Below are 20,972 nucleotides of genomic sequence, written 5' to 3'. Positions count from 1 at the left end.
CCTACATGCACACAACATCTATCCATGGTGATGACCATCTACGAGAGAGGAGAGTGCATCGACATACCCTTGTAGATCTCTAAGTGGAAGCCTATATAATGCAGTTGATGTAGACGTACGTCTTCGTGATCCAATCACGATCCGTCCCACCATCTCATCGCGATCAGTCCCGCCATCTTATCACGATCCGTCCCGCGATGTTATCATGATCCTTCCGATCTAGTGCCGAACGGACGGCACCTACGTGTTCAGCACATGTATGGATCCATGACGTCTCCTCCTTCTTGATCCAACAAGAGAAGAAGGAGAAGTAGACAGGATCTCAACCAGCACGATAGCATGGTGGAGATGATGGTGGAGTAGTGCCAATAGGACTTTGCCAAGCGCTGGTGGAACCGATCTCAGGAGAAAACGGAGTTATGGGAGAGGTAGGTCTGCCCACGGAGCGTGGGAATTGGTTTGTTCTGCCCCTCCCTCTCCCCCACTATATATAGGAGGCAAGGGGGAGGGCTGGATCGCAGCCCTAGCCCCTCCTCCAAGGATGGCACATGGGCCTAGGGAGGTTTCCTCCCTCCCCATGGCACCTAGGATTGGGGAAGCCCCATGGCTCCTCAGGACCACAATCGACAGGATAAAATCAGAATCGCTCGAGCATCAAGGGGGGCTCCGGAGCATGGCGCTTCAGGGGCCTTACCAGTCACAAGGCCATCTGCCGCGCTTGATATCGTCCTCGGTGATCCGGTCGTTATCAAGGGTGGCATGGCGTGACCCCGTGGCTACATCCATTCACTCGGTCCCACGCAATGACGGTCGGGAAATGTGCGGGACCGAGTCCCAGCGACGCAGAGTTACTTGAGCGTCAATAAGGGGCTCCTAAGCATCGCGCCTCAGGAGCCTTACCGGTCACAAGGACACCTGCCGCCCTCGGCAGCGTCCTCGGTTTCCGGTCGTTGTTAGGGGTGACAGGGCCTTACCCCGTAGCTACATCTGTTCACTCGGTCCCATGCAACGGCGGTCGGGAAATGTGCGGGGCTGGATCCTAGTGACATAGAGCCGCTGGAACGTTAAAGGGGGCTCCTGAGCATCGCGCCTCAGGAGCCTTACCGGTAAAGAAGCCAATTGACCACCCTGGTGCCGCCCGGCCTTGGTCAGTATAGGGGGATGTCGGGGCCTTGCCTCGTGAGGCGCCTCATGATGGCAGGGAAATGTGCGGGACTGGGACCTGTCGACGTAGAGCCATAAAAGCCCTTAACTAGACTCCGAGGAGGGAGAACTCAAGACCTGCATAAACCCGTCGCACCTCTTCATCGTCCTTCAATCCTTTCGGAACCTACTTCATCCTGTGACACTCTCACATAATAACGATCCAAGGTTGTATACACCCAGGGCCCGCCGAGGCCGCGGAAGGGGTCCACCCCACACCTAGTGGAATACCTATGCTCCGCGTTGGGTACAAATGGAGGAAATTAACATAGTCCATCAATGACTTCCCGAATCTTAGGCCCCAATGCCTCGGGGGTAGGGACACTCGCGAGGACAAAGCATCCTCGCGACCTCCCATATACACGCCCACCGTGACACTCTCACGTAATAACGAGCTGAGGCTGTATACGCCCAGGGTCCCCCAAGGATGCGGGAGGGGTCCACCCCACGCCTAGTGGAAGAACTATGCTCCATGCTGGGTAGAAGACGAAGTCAATCAGCATGGTCCGCCAATGACCATGGTCGCAGCTGGTAAGGAAACCCATATAGTCCGCAAATGACTATGTCAGCCTTCATGCCGGACGCGACGCTTGCTTGCTTTTCCTTGGATTTCGAACTATCATCTGCTGAGTTTAAACTAGCCGATTTCAAAAGTTGGTTTTCCCAATATCAATGCCCGAAGTTTGAAAACCAAAAGGGGGGGAAGTCTCTCTAGCGTTTCTTATTTCACTAGCTTTGAAACCTCCCATCTGGAGAACGTGTTTGGAGATAACTACTCCGCGTCGCGCCTAGGGACCAAGTAGCGAAAGCAAGGACTTGTCGTCCCAGGGGCGGATATTTTCGGTGATCATCCCCTGCTCGGGGGTCCGAATCAAAGCATAGTATCACAAAGAGTCTCGGGAGGCCTCAGGGCCCACTAGGGCAATGACCAAAGGAACGAGGTGCAGAATCGCTCGGGCGCCACAAAGCGGGTTCCTGGGCGCGCCTCAGGAGCCTTACCGGTCGTTGGGGCCGGGGCCTAACGACGCAGAGCAGCTTGAGTGTCAAGGGGGGCTCCTAAGCAGTGCGCCTCAGGAGCCATACTTGTCGCAAAGCCACTCGGCCCCCAGGGCGCTGGGGCTTTGCCCCGTGAGGAACAGCCTTGGTAACGGGTTGTGCCTCATGGTGGCAGGGAAATGTGCGGGACCGAGACCTGCATACATAGAGTGTCGAAAGGGTCTTCACCTCGTCCCACTTACGAAACAGGAACTGCACAGGAGGAACTATGCAAGGGACCGACACAAACCCACGAGCTAAGTATACCGCAGGCCCGTACCGAATCCTTCTCGACTCACGTCAACTAACAATGAATTAAAAACATGTGTACTAACGAAGGGATGCAAAGCCTAAGGATTCAGCTGCAGCAAGGAAGGCAGCCCTCGACCGAGCGTGCGGCGACACGAGCGGTGCCTCGGGATGACAGGACCTCCTGAGGGTCCTGGCCCCTGTCATCCCTGAGCGATGGTGGGGGCAATGACGGATCCTGAACCTCGAAGCCAAGCCGCGGCTACCACCGATGATAAAGCCATCAATCTAGGAGGAAAAGGAAAAAGGAGAACGACAGAGGAGCAGGTAAACGTAAGCTAGGGATACTTAAGGGGAGGGGCCGCTGGCGGCGCCCTTGACGACCATAGGCTCAGTGTCAGAGTCTTCCCCTGCGCTCGAGACAGTCACACGGGCACCTTGAGGAGCAAGGGCATCACCGTGCTACTGCAGACACGTGGGCCACCTGGCCCGCAAGCAAATGGGGCACGCGACGCTTTGGGCCACCCTCAAGGCTTTGCCGAGAAGCCATCCCAGGCGCGCCTTGGTCCCGGGGGCTACTGTCGGCGTTCTGGGAATGGGGGTACCCAGACCTGCCTGCCTGCGGCCCAGGGCTGGCCCACTTCATCAACACAAGATCGAATGGAACGGCACCACCCGGGACAAGGCCCTCGCGAGGGGCCAAGCCTCGCGAGGAAGAGCGACATCAAGACCCGCAGGGGGCCTCCTCAGGACCCCTCCGGAGCGACGGATATTTTGAGGCAAGGCCGGGCCTCAGGAGTCAAGGGTGACGCCAGGGAAAGACAGGGGAGCAGTAGATGGCAGGATCGGACAGTTTCCCCTTTAGTGCAAAGGAGGTGGGAGCATACCAGGGCTCAAAGGCATCTTCCAAAGGCTTCCCTTCCGGTTCAACAAGACCACGGCCGCCTGCCGGCAGGACAAGTGTCATCCCTGCACCCACCTCTGCGGCGCTGTCAGCTAGTTTGCAGGCGAAGACCACTTTTGACAGGGGAAGCACGTTCCCTTCTCCCCCACCGAAACTGGCCGTTGTGGGATCCCTTCCCACCAACGATAAGGAAAGACGACCCGGGCCTACACTATAAAGGGAGAGAGTAGGATACTTGAGAGAGGGGGATGGGGGCGAGAGACAGACCGAGGAGAGTTCATTCCAACCGTAGGGCAATACACCTAGCCACATGGCCTTCAGAGGCTCGACAGCACTATACTAGTTCATCCACCAACCTTCGCGGGAGGCAATCCACCAAAAGGAGGAGTAGGGTTTTATGCTTCGCAGCGGCCCGAACCTGTGTAAAATGTTATGTTCTTTGTTCCCCTCACCATCAAATGAGTCCTTCTCCGTTTCCATCAAGTAGCGGGCTAGGTAAGGTCGAGCCAGGAGAGATCGCCGTACACGCCCCTGTGTTCGAATCCTTAGAGTTTTGCGGAGCCTGAAATCCGACAAACCCAAAAGACACCTTCAGAGATACCTGTATAGCACCTTTATAGTCACCCAGTAACGTTGCGACGTTTGATACACGCAAGGTATTCCTCCGGTGTCCCGGAGTTGCATGATCTCATGGTCATAGGAACAGATACATTGACATGCAGAAAACATTAGCAATAATCTGACACGATCATATGGTATGTTTATAGTTTGGGTCTTGTCCATCACATCATTCTCCTAATGATGTGATCCCGTTATCAAGTGAAAACACTTGTCTATGGCCAGGAAACCTTGACCATCTTTGATCAACGAGCTAGCCAACTAGAGGCTCACTAGGAACAGTTTGTTGTCTATGTATCCACGCATGTATTTGAGTTTCCAATCAATACAATTCTAGCATGGATAATAAACGATTATCACGAATGAGGAAATATATTAATAACCAATTTATTATTGCCTCTAGGGCATATTTCCAATAGTCTCCCACTTTTACTAGAGCCAATAATCTAGTTCACATCAAATTGTGATTGTAATGAATCTAGCACCTATACAGTTCTGGGGCTTGATCATGTCTTTCTTGTGAGAGAGGTTTTAGTCAACGGGTCTGAACCTTTCAGATCTGTGTATGCTTTACAAATATTTATGTCATCCTATAGATGCTGCTTCCACGAGCCATTTGGAACTATTCCAAAGGACTGCTCCACTATATGAATCTGGTTTACTACTCAGAGTCATCCAGGTTAGTGTCAAAGCTTGCATCATTGTAACCCTTTACGACGAACTCTTTTATCACCTCCATAATTGAGAAAAATTCCTTAGTCCACTAGTTACTAAGGATAACTTTGACCGTTATTCAGTGACCAATTCCTCGATCAATCTTATACCACTTGACCGACTCATGGCAAGGCACACATAAGGTGCGGTACACAGCATATCATACTATAGAGCCTATGCCTTAGGCATAGGGGACGACCTTCGTCTTTTCTCTTTCTTCTGCCGTGGTCGGGTTTTGAGTCTTACTCAATAGTCACACCTTACAACACAGCCAAGACCTCCTTCTTTGCCAATATATTTTGAAATCCTTCAAAAACTTGTCAAGGCATGCATTTCATTGAATGTTTTATCAAGCGTCTTGATCTATCTCCATAGATCTTGATGCTCAATGTTCAAGTAGCTTAATCCAGATTTTCCTTTGAAAAACACTTTTCAAATAACCCCTATATGCTTTCCAGAAATTCTACATCATTTCCGATCAACAATATGTCAACCACATATACTCATCAGAAATTATATAGTGCTCCCACTCATTTCTTTGGAAATACAAGTTTCTCATAATCCTTGTACAAACCCAAAAGCTTTGATCATCTCATCAAAGCATATATTCCAACTCCAAGATGCTTGCTCTAGTCCATAGAAGGATCGCTGGAGCTTGCATACTTGTTAGCATCCTTAGGATTGACAAAACCTTCAGTTTGTATCACATACAACCTTTCCTCAAGGAAACCGTCGAGGAAACATTGTTTTGACATCCTATCTGCAAGATTTCATAAATACTGCAGCAACTGCTAACATAATTCCAACAGACTCTTAGCATCGCTACGAGTTAGAAAGTCTTATCATAGTCAACTCTTTGAACTTGTCGAAAACATCTTTGCGACAAGTCGAGCTTTCTTAATGGTGACTTTTCACCATCATCGTTTGTCTTCCTTTTAAAGATCAATCTGTACTTAACAGTCTTACGACCATCAAGTAGTTCTTCCAAAGTCTACACTTTGTTTGCATACATGGATCCTCTCTCGGATTTTATGGCCTCCAGTCATTTGTCGAAATATGGGCCCACCATTGCTTCTCCATAGCTCGTAGGTTCATTTTTGTCGAGCAACATTACCTCCAAGGCAAGATTACCGTACTACTCTGGAGCATTACGTTTCCTTCTCGACCTACGAGGTTTGCAGTAACTTGATCCGAAGCTTCATGATCACTATCATTAGCTTCCACTTCAATTGGTGTAGGCGCCACAGGAACAACTTTTTGCGCCCTCGTACACACTAGTTGAAGTGATGGTTCAATAACCACATCAAGTTCCACCATCCTCCCACTCAATTCTTTCGTGAGAAACTTTTTCTCGAGAAAGGACCTGTTTCTAGAAACAAACATTTTGCTTCTGGATCTGAGATAGGAGGTATACCTGACTGTTTTGGGTGTCCTATGAAGATACATTTATCCGCTTTGGGTTCGAGCTTATCAAGCTAAAAAAATTCACATAAGCGTCGCAGCCCCAAACTTTTAAGAAATGACAACTTAGGTTTCTCTAAACCATACAGTGTCATCTCAACAGAATTACGTGGTGCCCTATTTAAAGTAAATGCAGTTATCTCTAATGCCTAGCCCATAAACAATAGTGGTAATTCGATAAGAGACGTCATAGTATGCCCCATATCCAATAGGGTGCGACTATGACGTTCAGACACACCATCATACTATGGTGTTCCGGGTGGAATGAGTTGTGAAACAATTTTCTCATTGTCTTAATTGTGTACCTTGTTAATGAATCATTTTCAAGAGGCATGAGGTCGATTAATTCGGTAGGCACAACTCTCTGTACCCATTTTACTTTTCTTGTTGTTTGTATTTAATTACAATTAAAGTCATGGTTATCTAGTTTTCTGATTTTTCCGTGCAATAAAAAAGTGCCCATAAATGAAAGTTCTCCAAATGAGTTGAAACTTTTACACGATTTTTTTCTGAATATTTGAGAATATGTGGCACTAGAAATAGTGCACGGGGGTGTCCGAGGTAGCCACTCGGCACTAGGGCACTAGGCCCCCTAGCATGGCCAGGTGTCTAGTGGGCCCCTCGGGGGTCCCCTCACTTATTCCTTTAGATCACTTCATCACCCACCTCCAAAAAAAATCTGTGTACCTCTCTCTCGTGTTCTTGCTCTCAAACTCGTAGATTTCAATCTCTCTGCTCGAAACTACATTGTTGAAAATGTTTTGGGGGATCGCTCCTTCGTATGTTACTCCCCCACTCCTCCAATTAGTTTTTTTGCTTAGTTGGCTTATCTTAGAAGTAATTATCTACTCTAGGTGCTCCTCTAGATGAGCTTGCATGTTGAATTCTTGAATTTCCAAGTAGTTTGAATGCTTGTTTTAGGCTCTAGGCACCCCTATGAGTTGTTTCTATCATTCTTGTGAATTTTGTTAACCCTAGTTTGTGACCCCAAAAAATTCTGAATTTTTTTCTTGGAAAAATGAACCTCTTCAGAAGGAGTTCATCCAAGAAGAATGCCAATGGGTTTCTTGGTGAATTGTCTGTTGCTAGACTCATCACCCAGCGATTGATGGAGGTCGAGCCGTGTGAATGGCCACACACTCCTTTCATGGAACAAGCCGGATTCCACCGTGAGTTTGCGCAATTCATGGAAAATGTTGGGTTGACAACCTTCATCACAGATGATTGTGACCAACACCATACCGTCACTAATGCGTTCGTTCAAAATTTCTATTTTCTAAATCAGCAAGATCCACCTTTAGTGAAGTTTAAACTATATGCTCAGACCCACCAGATACCGCTTAGTAAATTCTGTGAGCCATGTTTAATTCCCTCTCATGGGGAGTTAAGAGAACCCAAACCGGTTGAGTTTGAGGATGTCCTGCTCACCTTAACAGCCGGTGAGACGAGAGGCGTGTCAAAAGCCACAGCCTCGAGCATGCGGTTTCCTTCAATGCACTACTTTGCTTTAATTATCATGAAGTGTTTAACTACTAGGGGGAAGGGTAGTATCCTTACCTCTCTTGACCTTGCCATTTTGCACTGAGCACTCCATAATGATCACACCTTTAATTTGGGGGCTATTATTTCTCAATGTTTACACAATAACAAATCTAAGGGTAAAATCCATGGTGGTATTTACGCCACTCGCTTAGCAAAACGCTTTAACATCCCTTTTCATCATGATGACTATGTTTTACCACATGCTTATCTAGATCGCCGGTCTATGGTTGATCACCAATTTATTGACAAAGATAATTCCCGGGGTAACCTCCCATATAACTTAGCCTTTAGTGAGGTTACCCGAGATATTATCCCGTTGCCTACACCTGGTTTGTTTGATTCTATTCCGAGGAACAGATACAGGATCATGCCTGAGGACATTATTGCCTACCAGAACGCCCAAACAGCGGCAGAGCAGGAGCCCCACGAGTGGGACTCTCTGATGCGATCGCCCAAACACTTCGAAATTTGGCTGGACGGGTACTACGGGTGGTGATTACCAAGTTAGGACAAAAGCCTAAGCTTTAGGGAGTACGTGTTTCCACTAACTTTGCATTCATGCTTGCATATCCTTGTTGTCGGTGTTCACACTCTTGCATGGTGCTATCCTTGTTAGGTCTATTTTCCTGCTTTCTTCTTGTGGTTTTGAAAAGCTTGCAGAAAATCTAAAATTATTACTCACATATTTTCGGTGTTTCTTTCTAGCGTAATTTAGTTGTAGTATTTAAAGAAAACCGAAAAATATTTCTCTGTTCTTTTTTTTACTTGTTGGGAGATTTTCCCGTGTAAATAGTTTTCCTTGTTTTTGTTTTTTCCTTCTTCAATTTGCTTTATTCATGAAAAACTAAAAACTCCAAAAATATTTAGTGAGTTTCTCTGAATTTATTTTCCCTTCTTTGAGTTATACCCAAGGGGAAACCACGATGAAAATATTGAGTGGCTCTCATATGCATTGTTACTCATCTAATGAAGAGCCATATTATTTTGTCTTCTCCTCTTAAATAAAATGTTGCAGATTCCAGCTTAGTCCATGGCACTCTTGCACTATTATTAATTTCATATCGTTCGGTCATGCAAGTGAATGTCAATAATGATGATATTTCATGAAGTGATTGTGGCAAAGAGAAGCGGATATGAACTCAACTTGTTTTTGTTTTTATAAATATGTTTAGACCAGTATCCATGATTCAGTGTATTATGATCAAACATGTTTGCAATGACAATTAGAGATTACTAGTCGTCAACCCGTGCCTCTGCACGGGCTAGCACTGTTAAGTACTTAATACAATCTTTTTCTTACCTGAAATTACTGAAAATATTAAGATGTTTCCGTGAATGGTTATTAAACAGGGCATGCAATATTTATATCGTGATTTTTGTTGATCAAATGTGTCACAATGATATATACATATTATTCTCATGTCGTTTAATGAGACCTCGGATTTGTAAAAATATAATTATGCAAAAAAATATAAGTACAGATTTGTTTTCCACACATTATGCTATTGGAAAAGAGCACGCGATGTTATTGGTTGGTCACTAATACAAATGTGAAACATTGGAGCTATATCTCAAGGAATATAAGTAACTTGTGCATATTTTATTTATTTGTAACCTATAAGTTCGGCAAATGGAATACCAAGTAGTAGGATATGTTGTCATTTCGCCATAAAATAATATAGAGTCTAAACGTACAATTTAGTGAGATCAAGAACACATGGGACAACATTTTTAAAAGTGTGATTATAATTGTGCCTTGACAATAGATTATGGTTATTTCCTATAATGGGTATATGTGGAATATTTTTTTAGATATTTTTTGAAGTAATGATATTCAGAATAATATGGGAAAAAACGATACTCCAAAAAAGACTATTTTAAAGCATTTTAGAGCATTGTTTATTTTTGTCAAACCTTGGTGGTTTCATTCCATTAATGAAAATTTGCACCTAGGTAAAAAAACAGAGCATGTTTTTTCATAAAAGCAATTCATATTGTTTTGAATTTTGTTTGCTATTTTCTTGGAGTGTGCTTTTCGAAGTAGGAGCATTTGCGCTCAATATATATTAGAATTAAGATTTTCAAATGAAAGTGCTATTCTCCTCCCAATCTCAAATGAGCTTGGGTGAATAGTAAAATCGAAAGAAAATAAAACAACACTTTTAATTTTTTGTGTGGTAACTATAGACAAAAGTTTTCTATTTGAATGTTTTCATGACAAAAAGATATTCGTGGAAGCATTTTTGGAGTATCGATTTTTTTTCTGATGTTACTGTTCACCATGAGCATTTGAGCTCGGGGGTAAATACTCCACGTCCTTTTTGAGACTCCTTCAATCACAAAAGATTGCGTATAGATATTTCTCTATTTATATTTACTTCAGGAAATAGAATAGTTTATCTATGTACATAATTTATATTAGTTTCTCTACTTTTATATTCTTGATAAAGAAAGTTATGAAAATTTCTGAAAAAATATGTCAACCAAATTTTACGCCAAAACATGTGATCTTTAATAGTAGTCATAATTTTATAAAATAAAAGGTATTAGTTAGGAAACACAGTACGAACTCTGGACGTATGTGCGGAAAGATATACACTATTTATGCACATAAGAATTGGATATTCCTATTAACTCTCACCAATGTATCACTTTTACAGAAATTAGATGAACTCATGATCTAAAAGATAATATGTAATTCACCATCGTGCATACATCAAATCATATTAAAAAAAATTAAACTTAAGATAAAATCTGCATCATATATACACGAAGATTGCACTACATGATACGGTTACGTCGCATAAAGATATGTCATATGTAGTCAATGCGGCCCATCCCATCTGGAGACTCGCATGTTGCCGGCGCCCTAATGATGTTAAGTAGCAGTTGGTAGACACTCGGTCGCGCCCCTAAGTTTCACTTTTTGTTTCAAGAGGTCGAGTCATGACGGTTCCGCAGACGGAGAGCAAGTTTTTTTCTTGCAAAGTCGCTAGAAATAAATTAGATTCAGACACTACATGAAACTCTGTTTAGTTATTTTTAAGTCATAACTCTATTTGGTTTTTGTGTTCCAACTATACGTATATCATTAGGACTCTCTCTTTCCAAAAGACACAACACCTCTTGTTGCAACTTTCTCCTTCTTTTACCTTTGCAGCAAAATTTACAAACATACGATTTATGGTCACATCTATCACGTCCACACATATTATGTCACCCGGTTAATCCTAGCAGTGAATCCAAAATCTGACTACTTAATTAATTTTACTGATTTGAATTGACGTGGAGGCTTTGTTCTTTTGTCCTAGGGAAGCAATCTTGGGATAGGCGGCCACGCCTCCTACTTCTTATATTGTATAAAAACTTAGAGAGTCCTAGTGGAGAAAGACTCGTGTACGTGGGATAACACGAGTAATAAATTCTGTTTTTCATGTAATAATAACATGGTTTGTTTAGGAAGTTATCTGTGAGTTTTCTTAGGTTCACGTTGGATTTTTTTTCTCCATAGTATTTAGAGTAAGATAAATTGTTGGACGTTATGACATGTTTTTTTTCTCACGTGTAGGTTGGGTCAGGTTTGGTTCCTTTTCATGCAATTAGTGTACCATAAAATATAGGGTTAAGATTGATTGATTGGATTGATAGAACCGTTAATGAAATTTGAATGATGTGGATTAACATGAAGGCTTCGTTGGTGCCTCCAATTAGTAATAAAAAGATAGTTGTTTTTGACATGTTTAAGTAGCTAACAGTGGACAATGATTTATCTTGGATGTCAACATGCATTAAAATAGTTGTGATGTAGTATGATGATATGGTATCCTCCTCTGAATGTTTGAGTGGCTTGACTTGGTACATGTTCACGCATGTAGTTGAATAAAACCAACATAGCCTACACGATATGTATGTTCATGGTGTTTATATCCTACTCATGATAGTGTGCAACGGCAATTATTCATAAAGTATGTTCATGACCGTCTTCGCTCTGTAGCTAGTTACTTTCCAACCTATTTGCTAACCTTCACCTGTACAAAGCGCGAATACTGATTATGCATCAAAATCCTTGAAACAAAGTTATTAGATATGAGTCCATCATACCTACCAATATGCGGTATTACCCTGCCGTTCCAAGTAAATTTTCATGTGCCACCTCTAATATTTCAAATGAACTTTGTAGGATCGAAAGAAGGTGTGTCTAGAGGGGGTGAATAGACTGCTTGTCAAGATTAAAATCCTAGCCTTTCCCAATTTTATGGAAGGCATATATGTTGACTAGTATGTGTAGGGTGTACTAGACTTGTTACATTGTAACAAGTCTAGTACACCCTACACATGCTAGTCAACATATATGGAAGCGGAAAATTAAAGACTTTGCACATGTAAATGAGTAGAGTTTAGGAGATCAAACGCAAAGAGGTTGACACGGTGATTTTTGGCAAGGTTCCGATAGGTGACACTATCGTACGTCCATGTTAGTGGAGACTTCAACCCACAGAGGGTAACGGCTGCGGGAGTCCACACAGGGCTCCACCCACAAGGGGTCCATGAAGAAGCGGCCTTGTCTATTCCACCACGGCTTTCGTCTACACAGGACTAGCCTCACTTACGGTAGATCTTCACGAAGTAGGCGATCTCCTTGCCCTTACAAACATCTTGGTTCAACTCCACAACACGTAGTAGGAGGCTCCCAAGCGACACCTAATCAATCTAGGAGGCACCACCATCCAAAAGGTAATAGATGTGGAAGAACGATGTACTCCTTGCTCTTGTGCTTCTAAAGATGGTCTCCTCGACACAAATCACTCTCTCACAGAATAGGCATGGGTAGGAGAGATTGATTTGGTGGAAAGCAACTTGGGGCGGCTAGAGATCAAGTTTCAAATGATTGGATTGGAATATATTGGTCGCAACACATGAGTAGGTTGCTCTCTCTCAGAAAAATGAATCTGGCAATGAAGTGTGTGTTCTGAGTGCTTTCTCTATAAATGAGAGATAGGTGGAGGGGTATATATAGGCTGCCCCCAAAATCCAACCGTTAAAGTGGCCAACTCGGTGACACTGAAGTCATCAACTTGGTGGTACCGACTTGCACTAAAGGAAGCAACTTTTGAATCTTGGTGGAACCGATATACACAACTCGGTGGCACCGAAAAGGTGGCTAACAGTCAGATGACACAACTCAGTGACACCGATACTCAAACTCGCACATTCCGATTTTGTGTATCGAGACAACAAAAAGTTGTTCACCCAAACTCGATAGCACTAACATGGTTTCGGTTGCACCGATTTGGTGGGAAAGGCTTGGGTTCTATGTGAGATCAAACTTGGTGGTGCCGGAATGGGAAAGTTTGTGCCACTGATTTTGAGTTTGTGGTATTGGACGGAATGGTTATGTGGGAAAAATGACTAAGTATTTTGGTGGCTAACTTTGAGCACTTGAGCAACTATTTCATTTTAATACATCACCCCCTTTTAATAGTATTGGCTTTCATATGGACTCAGAAGTGATTTCTCACAAATATAAAATGAAGAGTCTTCTAGCTTGAGGCTTGGGCCAATCCTATTTCTTTCTTGCATCAAGGGGCATCTCCACATAATTCTTTAGCCAATGCTCTCTATGGACTATTCCAAAAATTATCTAGGTAAAAGTGTTAGTCCAAGAGACAATGTATGTTGTCATGAATTATCAAAACCACCAAGTGAGCATATGTGCTTTCAATCTCCCCCTTTTTGGTAATTGATGACAACATACAATCAAAGCTTTCAAATAAGGATAGACATAAGAATCTGACAGCTTTGAGAGATACATGACTAGTACAAGCTCCCCCTAAGTTTGTGCAATTCCTTTAAGGGATATTTTATTTGGAATTCATGGGCACACACATGGTAGAAAGGACAAGACAAGTCATGTACATCCTGGCTATATGCATCAAACATGAGTGGATGAAGAGCTTCCATGTTCAGGACTCCCTCTTGCAAACAATATGTGCAAGAAACAACAGATCATCATGAACAAGGATATGATGCATATACTTACCTTCAGGATCTTGAGCATCTTAGTAGTAGGAGTACACTTAAGAAAACAAATGTTAGATAACACAAGAGTACTCTATTGTAAAGATGCAAAGAGCTTCAAATGTACCAAGATATTGAAGACATATTGGAAACAAGATTTGATGATAGATATGTCTCCAAAAGAAATAAGAACCTTCTCCCCTGAGGATGAATATGTAAGAATTTCGTCTCCCCCTGAATCATAGCATGTACATATTGGGAGTAGGTCGGTAAGACAAGTTCAATCCAATAACAATGATAATTGAAACAATTTTATCTCTCTCCCCCTTAATATGTAAGGTTTGATATATATCCCCTTAGGTAAGGTAAACCTTCCTTTAGGAACAAATATCTCCCCCGATAGATATTTCTCCCCTATAAATAGGTTCGTTGGAAGCTTTGATATTTCTCCCCCTTTGGCATTAATTGCCAAAAACGTGAGAGGATAAGGTCTCATTGAGAGAAAGGGATCATGGATACTTCTCTCTTTTATAAGGGTTCCTCGAATTTGACCTTTCTCCCCCTTGGATTGTAGGTAAGGGTTCATTGAATGTTTCCCCCTTTAATATGGATAAGAGTTCCTTGAACTATCTCCCCCTATGTTAGGGATCCTGGATGATTCTCCCTCTTATATTGTGGGATCATTGAGAGTTTCTCCCCCTTAGAGAATTTTTCTCCCCCTAAAAAATAATGCTAAAACTGATTTTGTTTTCCACAAAGTTCAATAAATCATAAGGCAATGAAACATGGGATCATTGATAATCTTTCTCCCCCTAAGGCAAAAGTCCAGATAATATCAGAAAAACGAAGGAAGTGATAATATCGGAGTCACCGAGGCAATTTGGTTCGGTCGAACCGAGAATGTTAATCAAGCCTCTGGGAGAAAACGGTTGGACCGAGTTTCCCAGATCGGTAAGACCGAGTTGCAATGAGAATCAACTCCTTAACTGAATTAGGTAGATAATAATCTAAAGATTGTTTTAAGATACCAATTGTGAAAGAAAACATAAAACAACAAAATAATAATAGTTTTTTGAAATAAACATACATATAGATGAGAGTTGAATGGTTCCAAGAATGTATGAAATGACAAATGTGAACCATATAGTAAACTCCATCTAGATGTCGGGTGGTGACTAGGTCACCTATATTAGAGTATTTGACTTGAGGAGTCAAGCAAGGATGCTTGATCATTGGTCATACTCATCGTTAAGAACAAAAATGGGGTTACGATTTTTTGATTAAGCATCCCAATGTCTTCATATCACTTGAGTTGCTTTACCTCATGAATTGGTGTAAAGCTTTATCAAGGATATGAGTACATACCTTCGAATGATGTTGATGACATGGCATGTAGGTGAACTTGTTGTGGATGCTCAAAGTTGATGAAGATCATCCTGAGTTGGGAGCTATCCATGTTGGTTTGGTTCTCTTTTCACCTATAATGGTTAGTCACGCAAGGAAGACCATAATATATCCAAATGACAAGAGTGAATAACTTCATCCAATGATAGTCAAGGATATGATTTTGTTGTCTTCTTCCTTCATCTCTGAAGAAGGCGTTGTTGATACTTGGCCATGTCAGTATTTCTTTTGATGCGAGTTGATGGCAATCTTGTGAAGTGTATTTCTTCCATGTACATAAAAAGGTTAGATGCAATACAATGGAGCATAGTTTTCAAGATATAAGATAGTCATATCAATGGCATCATGGAATGGGCAATCAAGCTCATGTCCTTGCATGCATCCGAGTGAGTCTAGCTCAAGTTTGAAGCATCGATGATGTTCCAATCACTCCTGAAATGACAAAACACTTTCTCATTAAGTGGTTTGGTAAAAATATTAGCTAATTGTTTGTCAGTACGAACATGCTTGATATCTCTATCTCCTTTACCAACATGATCAAGAATGAAATGATGTCACACTTGCATATGTTTTGTTTGAGAATGTTGTATGGGATTATAGCAATTTTAATATCACTTTCATTGTCACATAACAATGGAACTTTTCTAACATGAATGCCATAATACTTAAGAGTTTGAGTCAACCAAAGTAATTGTGTTTATAAAATTGTAACCAACATTTTGTAAATTATTTTGGTGCCTCTAAAGCTTTTTAAGAGAGGCCAAAATAACTAAATTAATTGCCTTTTGTTTTATGAAAATTCCAAACTTTTTCAAACAACCTCAAATCTTTTTGCAGGACTGCCTAGTACTCCATGTATAATAGTGGCCAAATTGCCATATTTTCTAAAGGCATTTTGGTGCTTTCTTAAATCAAACGGAAGCCTGTTTTAAAAATAAAGCAGATGGAAAATAGGAAATTGTAAAAGGCCACTCTGGACAGGGCCTAAGTCCAAAGTACCGGGCCAGCCCACCTCCCTTTCATCCCCTTCCACTCCTTACTTGGGAGACGCAGTTGCGCCGATGCGCACCACCGACCATGGCCGTCGCTGTGGCAGCCATCCGTTATCCCCTCCAACACCTACAAGAGCACCTCGGCACCCCCTCGAGCCCTAGCCCTCTCATTATCTCCCTCTCGCGTCGCTGCTCACTCCCTATGACCCTGCCACACGCCACCGTCGACATAGCCCCTCTCGACGCACCACCATGCCACGAAGCTTCGCCGCGCTCCCCTGCATCTCTTGTGCCAAGCCATTGGAGTCGGGGAGCATCATGTCATCGCCTACATCTCGTTCTTCCTCCTCGGGCACCGCCGCTCAACGCTTTAAAGCCGGCCACCCCGAGCCCTCCAGGAGCATGCAAAGCACACCTGCGGGAGTGTTGTAAGCCCCTGCCTCTTTCCCCTCTCTCCCCAGGCCAGCTTCGGCCCCGTAGCCCCCCTAGCAGCCATGCACACAACCAAGCTCCACTCGGGCTTGTCGCCGGCGAGGTTCCGATGACCAATTGGTCCCGGGCTCGTGTCCGTCGTCTTCCTCGCATCGTGTTGGATACCGTAGGATAGCTAGGTTGCTCGCTAGCGCACCGTAGCCTCGACATCATTGACAGCCAAACGCGTTTGCGCCTCTGCTCGTCGCCGACATGGATTTAAGTCACCTCCGGCGTTGCCACCGCCCCGATCGGACGCGGTCCATCCTGCCAGTTCTAATGCATCAAGCACTGGCAAATGGCCCTTTGTAGTGAATTTCCGGCAAGCTCCCGAGGCGCTCCACCGCTGAAATGGTCGCTGAAGCTTGCTCCGGCGCCACCGCAGTCGGGGTGACCCTCGGTGACACTAGCTAGTGAGCCAGGGCACCCTAGTTGACGAGTTGACAGCTGACTAGGCACTGTCGAGTCATTGCTAGAAGGCTACCCCCGTCGGGCTACTGAGATGTAGGCCTAGGTTAATTAGTCCTAATTGAGCTATTAAGTTAATTAAACAAATAGTTTAGGTTACTCAGCCTATGATAGGTGGGGCCCCTCCTAATTAAACAAATTTACATTAAATAAGATTTGATTACTATTGTGTTAATGACAGCTCGGCCCCATAGGTCAGTTTGACCAATCTCACTCACTGTTGACTGCTTACGTCATCATGATGTCATGTTGAGGCAATAAAAGATTTTTGAATTAAATAAATCTAATAAATTTTTGAAAATGTTTGAAACTTTGAAAATTCATATAAAATAATCTATATGTCAGATGAATAGTTTTATACATGAATCTTGCTTAGAAAAATCCAACGAATGTGAATACGTTGTTCGTTCATATCTCACATGCCTCTAACATGATGAACATGGTCATTTGGAGTTAGGATCATCTTTCTGTTAGAAGCCAAAGACGAGGGAAATATCATAGGATATTTTTCCGCTCTGTCCGTGATGTATGGTACTGCGTTAGCTCATCCCTAGCACTCCATATTGCCATGTCATGCATCGTGTTGTATCTGCTTGCTTTTATTTATTGTTTATTCCCCCTCTTGTCTGCGGTAGACACCCATACTGACGCTATTGCGGGGTACGACTACGCCACTGACGATTAGCCTTTTGCAGCACAGCAACAAGGCAAGCACCCCCCCCCCCCCGTGATCATTCTGATATCACCCATTATTTCTCCCTCATGCTTGCATTAGATTTTTCTACTGTTGTAGATAGCTCCTATTCTGATGCATATCCTATTTTTGTTAAACTACTTTGGCACCCTACTGCATATTAAATGCTTAGAATAGGTTGATTAGTGCTCCCCGGTGACCCCGCTATGTCCGAGTTGCCCCTGCTTCAACATCGAAGACTCGCCGACTTGAAGACTCGAAGACTCGATCATCTTGATCGACGAGCTAGACCTGTCACATCACCTCACACCCCTCAGTTGTACCACCCTGCAGAGCTACTATCGAGTACCAAGGGTGATACCTCGCAATGTGCTCCTGATGTTAACTCTATAGTGTAGTTAACCGGAAGTGGATTGCGAAGGGTGATTCCTCTTGTCGGTATCAACACCGATGGATCATGGTAGGGGTGCCAAGCTATGGACCTTGGATTGATGGGTTACAGGGGACGAAGGAGATAGTGTTTACCCAGGTTCGGGCCCTCTTGAGGAGGTAAAACCCTTCGTCATGTTTGATTATATTGATGTGGATGAGAATTACAGAGTTGATCTACCTCGAGATCGTATGAGCTAAAACCCTAGATGAGTCAACCTGGCTACACGAATGAAATCCTATGGTTTATATAGACACCAGGGGCTCCTAGGGTTACACATAATCGACCTCTAGTTAGGGACAGATGCACTGACCTAGACTACTTAACTTGGATGACACGCCAGTCTTTGGAGATTTCCTTCTAGAATACGAGATCTTCATGCAATCCGGTCTTCAATAGAGCGGCCCATTAGTCCGGCCCACAAGATAAAAGTGGACCACCTGAGAACACCTTAATTTCGGACTCCCTCGGTAGCCCCCGAACTGGCCTCCAACACTGATGTATATTATCATCGGTAGGCCCTCGCACCCAAAGTGTTTGTCTTGCGAGGCGAGTTCCTCTATCTGATTCGTAGAATGATGATTTACTCACCAACTAGCTTTTGAAGCATCGCAAGGCCCACGTTCTTTAACCTTCTCGCTCAAAGATTGATAGCGACACTTGATTCCTATGTGTATTAATAAAGACAAGCAATCGAGCTGTCCTTCACGGAGCCGCTTCTCGTCACCAAGGGAGAAAACACCTTTTATAATCAGGTCAAAATCCATCCTCAGTAATAATCACCTTCCAAGTACCACCAAGAAACCCTAAAGCTTCAGCGCCCACAGCCATGGTGGGTTCCTCCTCGCGACCCTTTGGCCCCCTCCCATGAGACTGGGCAACTTGCTCTCTTTCCCTACTCTAGTTGTGTGACCTCAAAGTACAACAGTACCTTCCCATGTCGGATCTTATGCCAACTTGCATTGGGTTGACCTCCACAAATGGTGAGGCCTTCGCAGAGAATTTCCCTATCCCTCAAAAGGGTGAAAGGATCTGCTTCATCTCTTTCCTGTTGTGAGGTCTGGCCTTTCTGGTCCACCCCTTCCCGAGGGGCGGACTGAAATTCTACTGGCTACAGCTCAACAACCTCACACCCGACTCAATCCTTCACATCTCACGCTTCTTAGCCCTGTGCGAGCTGTTCTTGGGCTGCGAGCCTTACTTCAACCTATGGAGAAAGTACTTCTGCCACATTCCCCGAACCAGGTGAAAGTCAATTCAGTAAGTGGGTGGATCTGAAGTGTGGCGTATAGCCGGTATAGGATACCCAGTCGGGGCCCCAATAAGGAAACCAACGAGTGGTCTTCATAATGGTTTTATATTGAATATGTTCCCTTATTCGAGAAAGTTCGGAGGGGTCTTCTCGAATATTCTGAGCCCCCTTAAACAAGCGGTTCAGCTGGCGGCCGGAGAGTTCCTCCCAAGAAGAGAGCTCTCAAGTAAAATGTTTAGCCGCCAAGGTGAGGTTACCTGCTCACAACGGGCTGACCATCATTGAGGTGATGGTTACGTTAATTATGTGCGTCCAACCACTTCAACAACGCACACACCCTTGTGGCGCTATAACGGGACAAGCGACACTATCTTTTCCAGACGACAAGGACCGGACAATCATGATGCCTTAGGAGTTATTCTAGTCGACCTCTTCAAGGGGGAAAAGAAGATTTTGCATACCTCATCATTAGGGATGGCTTCTCGGCATATAATCCCATTGAATGGGTAAGTGTGATTATGTTCTCATAGCTTGGATGCTTATGCTTGATTATATTGATCAATAACCTATCATCCTCCTTAGCGGATGCGGAGGCGTTGGATTGAGACGGACAGCTGTCCCGCCCCCCAGCCTGTGAATTACTCCCGTGACGATGACCCCAAATTCCATGAGGATCCGGAGATTTCAATCAGTTTTTAGGACGGAGTATTTTATCAAGAAAGCGTCAACAAACTCAAGGTGGCCCTTCGAGCTGACAACCCTGGGTCTCTCCCATCTTCTACAGTGAACAAACGGAAATCCAACACCCGAAGAGCGGCCATGCCTCCCGTCGTCCCAAATGTTCTTGTCTCCACCCCCAAGGTTTGTCGGTCCATGCGCCGAACTCCATCCTGAGCTATACCGGTTGGGGTTGCGTCAAACGAGAACATGATTCCTGGACAAGGGGCAACAGCGGGAAACATGTTAGCCGTCCCTTCGACCAAGAGGTACATGTATCAATCCCTACCCCTTACGATAATGATTACCTTAAATGTTCATGACCCTTAGCCAAAATACTGAGGGGAAGCGTGCAACCTTCTTTGTCCAAAGACGTTGCCGAAGTGTTAGGCCGCCATCAAAACCCGAGGTCTTTGGCTGACGCAAGAGTTCAAAATACGGACCCGCTCCCTCACGACTTCGAAGGGTTTTGGGCAACTAACTCTGAAGCTAAAAAAGCGATGAATCATCGGCGGCGAAAAGAGTCATTGCATCACCCTATTTTTTCTGAACAAGAGTTCAACGCTCTCAGCTCAGTAGATGCATGCCTTGGGGCTGCACGAGTCGGAGTCGAGGAAGCGGACAAGCTGATGACTTCCAATCTGAAGGTAAGTGGTCGGTTTTCATAATTGAACATAAGTTTGAACCCAGTAGCCCCCGAGCATTAATTTGCTCAGGACGACCGAGTTAAGGGTCGACATAATATTTTGCCACCATGCAGGCTCTAAAGCAGGAGAACGAAAAACTGTCGAAGGATTTCG

This window comes from Hordeum vulgare, chromosome 1H, assembly GCF_904849725.1.
Source record: "Hordeum vulgare subsp. vulgare chromosome 1H, MorexV3_pseudomolecules_assembly, whole genome shotgun sequence".
NCBI lineage: Eukaryota > Viridiplantae > Streptophyta > Magnoliopsida > Poales > Poaceae > Hordeum > Hordeum vulgare.
The sequence above is the reverse complement of the archived record's forward strand: the minus strand, read 5'-3'. Positions refer to the sequence as shown.